Raw genomic sequence first — 4558 nt, forward strand, 5'->3', positions numbered from 1 at the left:
CATGTACTTCCAGCATAGAACATTATAATAAATGGAGATCCAGTTAGTGTGGTTAAAATCATGCTTTATTATTTCCCAGTCCTCTTGGGCTTAACCAAAATCTTATTTTTTTACTTCAAACCTGCAGTACACTCTTCTTTGGGTAAACATCTGATTCAAAGTGTTCCTTTCTTCCCTTGGAAAAACCTCAATACACAGAGGAAACCAGCACTAATGATTAAATGAACTTTGAATCTGTAACCGTAGCTGAATGATCCATAGACTAAATCTCTACAGAGCATATAGAAACACTGAACATAGACTGGGAATCTTCAGAGACAAATCACGTCAATGTTAGAATGTTAGGGAAGAGATTCACAATTTTCTGCTGTTGAAGTTCCAGATCCACTATGAGTCTTCCTTAGTAAAACCTTTCACTGAAACTGTAAGACACAACAGTACCTTTCAGTGTACTTAACATTTTGCTAAAATACTAAAATGAGTTTCCTCTGTTTGCTACAGAAAGAAACTTGCTATTCCCTTGTCACTGTTAGATTTTTAGTGTTCTGGGGTAGAGGGAAGTACAATAATGTTTGAGTCATTATTTTTTCTCTTAAGTATATTTTGACATCAAACCCAGGCCACAAGCTGTTGGCCTAAGTCATTTTATCTTGTTCTTGCATGAAGCCCTCCTTATTGTAACTTTCTTTGAATCTGATATTTGTGTACCTGGATTTTAGAACCCTAATATTGTTGTTAAATTTTCTGTTATTGTAAATTTTTTATTTCATTCATTATTCCAGATTATTAAATTCATGTTTAGTCCTGACAGAGACACACCTCTTCTACATGAAACTGTTTCCATACTACACTTCTTAGGGCTTTTACAGTTTGGTAGTTGAGTTTTAGCCAATGGCATGTGGGTAAAAATGAAGTGTGTCACTCATAGACCTGACCTGTCAAAACCCATGTGCAGAGAACTTCAAGATGGCGGAAGAGTAAGATGTGGAGATCACCCTCCTCCCCACAGATACATCAGAAGTACATCTACACGTGGAACAACTCCTACAGAACACCTACTGAACACTGGCAGAAGACCTCAGACCTCCCAAAAGGCAAACTCCCCATGTACCTGCGAAGGGCAAAAGAAAAAAGAAATAACAGAGACAAAAGAATAGATATGGGACCTGCACCAGTGGGAGGGAGCTCTGTAGGAGGGAAAGTTTCCACACGCTAGTAAGCCCCTTCGCGGGTGGAAATGGCAGGTGGCGGCAGGGTGGAAGCTTCAGAGCCACGGAGGAGAGCGCAGCAATAGGGGTGCAGAGGGCAAAGCGGAGAGATTCCCACACAGAGGATCGGTGCCGACCAGCACTCACCAGGACGAGAGGCTTGTCGGCTCCCACGACGGGGCGGCGGGGGCTGGGAGCTGAGGCTCGGGCTTCGGTCGGAGCGCAGGGAGAGGACTGGGGCTGGCGGCGTGAACACAGACTGAAGGGGGTTAGTGCGCCACGGCTAGCCGGGAGGGAGTCCGGGGAAAAGTCTGCACCTGCCGAAGAGGCAAGAGACTTTGCTTACCTCTTTGTTTCCTGGTGCGCAACGAGAGGGGGTTCAGAGCACTGCTTAAAGGAGCTCCAGAGACGGGCGCGAGCCGCGGCTAACAGCGCGGACCTCAGAGACGGGCAGGAAACGCTAAGGCTGCTGCTGCCGCCACCAAGAAGCCTGTGTGCGAGCACAGGTCACTCCCCACACCCCCCTTCCCAGGAGCCTGTGCAGCCCGCCACTGCCAGGTTCCCGGGATCCAGGGACAACTTCCCCGGGAGAACGCACGGCGGGCCTCAGGCTGGTGCAAAGTCACGCCGGACTTTGCCGCCGCAGGCCCGCCCCGCACTCCGTGCCCCTCCCTCCCCGCCGGCCTGAGTGCGCCCCCGAATCAGCGGCTCCTTTAACCCCGTCCTGTCTGAGCACAAAACAGACGCCCTCCAGCGACCTACACGCAGAGGCAGGGCCAAATCCAAAGCTGAGCCCCTGGGAGCTGTGAGAACAAAGAAGAGAAAGGGAAATCTCTCCCAGCAGCCTCAGAAACAGCGGATTAAAGCTCCACAATCAACTTGATATACCCTGCATCTGTGGAATACCTGAATAGACAACCAATCATCCCAAATTAAGGAAGTGGACTTTAGGAGCAAGATCTATGATTTTTTTCCCTATTCCTCTTTTTGTGAGTGTGTATGTGTATGCTTCTGTGTGAGATCTTGTCTGTATAGTCTTGCTTCCACCATTTGTCCTAGGGTTCTATCCATCCATGGTTTTTTTTTTAATTTTTTTCTTAATAATCAATTTTAATTTTAATAACGTTATTATACTTTACCTTTGTTCTTTCTTTCTTTCTTTCCTTCCTTCCTTCCCTCCTTTAGACAACGAATCACCCAAATTGAGGAGGTGGTCTCTGACAGCAAGATTTATGATTTTCCCCCTTTACCTCTTTTAGTGAGGGTGTATGTGTATGCTTCTGGGTAAGATTTTGTCTGTATAGCTTTGCTTCCAACATTTGTCCTAAGGTTCTATCCGTCCCTTTTTTTTTTCTAAATAAGAATTTTTTAATTCAATAACTTTATTATACTTTATTTTATTTTTACTGTATCTTCTTTCTTTCTGTCTTTTTTCCTTCTTTCCCTCCTTCCTTCCTTCCTCCCTCCCTCCTTTCTTTCCTTCTTGCCTTCTTTCCTTCTTTGCTTCTTTCTTTCTTTCTTCCTTCCTTCCCTACTTTCCTTCTTTCTTTCCTCATACTTCTACTAATTCCCTCTACTTTTTCTCCCATTTATTCTGAGCCGTGTGGATGAAAGGCTCTTGATGCTCCAGCCAGGAGTCAGGGCTCTGCCTCTGAGGTAGGAGAGCCAACTTCAGGACACTGCTCAACAAGAGACCTCCCAGCTCCACATAATATCAAACGGCGAAAATCTCCCAGAGACCTCCATCTTAACACCAGCACCCAGCTTCACTCAACGACCAGCAAGCCACAGTGCTGGACAACTATGCCAAACAACTAGCAAGACAGGAACACAACCCCACCCATTAGCAGAGAGGCTGCCTAAAATCATAATAAGGCCACAGACACCCCAAAACACACCACCAGACGTGAACCTGCCCACTAGAGAGACAAGATCCACCCTCATCCACCACAACACAGGCACTAGTCCCCTCCACCAGGAAGCCTACACAACCCACTGAACCAACCTTAGCCACTGGAGACAGACATCAAAAACAGCGGGAACTACGACCCTGCAGTGTGCAAAAAGGAGACCCCAAACACAGTAAGATAAGCAAAATTAGAAGACAGAAAAACACACAGCAGATAAAGGAGCAAGATAAATATGCACCAGACCTAACAAATGAAGAGGAAATAGCCAGTCTATCTGAAAAAAGAATTCAGAATAATGATAGTAAGGATGATCCGAAAGCTTGCAAATAGAATGGACAAAATGCAAGAAACAGTTAACAAGGACCTAGAAGAAATAAAGATGAAACAAGCAACGATGAACAACACAATAAATGAAATTAAAAGTACTCTAGATGGGATCAATAGCAGAATAACTGAGGCAGAAGAACGGATAAGTGACCTGGAAGATAAAATAGTGGAAATAACTACTGCAGAGCAGAATAAAGAAAAAAGAATGAAAAGAACTGAGGACAGTCTCAGAGACCTCTGGGACAACATTAAACGCACCAACATTCGAATTATAGGGGTTCCAGAAAAAGAAGAGAAAAAGAAAGGGACTGAGAAAATATTTGAAGAGATTAGAGTTGAAAACTTCCCTAATATGGGAAAGGAAATAGTTAATCAAGTCCAGGAAGCACAGAGAGTCCCATACAGGATAAATTCAAGGAAAAATATGCCAAGACACATATTAATCAAACTGTCAAAAATTAAATACAAAGAAAGCATATTAAAAGCAGCAAGGGAAAAACAACAAATAACACATAAGGGAATCCCCATAAGGTTAACAGCTGATCTCTCAGCAGAAACCCTACAAGCCAGAAGGGAGTGGCAGGACATACTGAAAGTGATGAAGGAGAAAAACCTGCAGCAAAGACTACTCTACCCAGCAAGGATCTCATTCAGATTTGATGGAGAAATTAAAACCTTTACAGACGAGCAAAAGCTGAGAGAGTTCAGCACCACCAAACCAGCTTTACAACAAATGCTAAACGATCTTCTCTAGGCAAGAAACACAAGAGAAGGAAAAGGCCTATAATAACGAACCCAAAACAATTTAGAAAATGGGAATAGGAACATACATATCGATAATTACCTTAAATGTAAATGGACTAAATGCTCCCACCAAAAGACACAGATTAGCTGAATGGATACAAAAACAAGACCCTTATATATGCTGTCTACAAGAGACCCACTTCAGACCTAGAGACACATACAGACTGAAAGTAAGGGGATGGAAAAAGATATTCCATGCAAATGGAAACCAAAAGAAAGCTGGAGTAGCAATTCTCATATCAGACAAAATAGACTTTAAAATAAGGACTATTAAAAGAGACAAAGAAGGACACTACATAATGATCAAGG

Source organism: Lagenorhynchus albirostris, chromosome X (genome assembly GCF_949774975.1).
Source record: "Lagenorhynchus albirostris chromosome X, mLagAlb1.1, whole genome shotgun sequence".
In the NCBI taxonomy this organism is placed as follows: Eukaryota; Metazoa; Chordata; class Mammalia; order Artiodactyla; family Delphinidae; genus Lagenorhynchus; species Lagenorhynchus albirostris.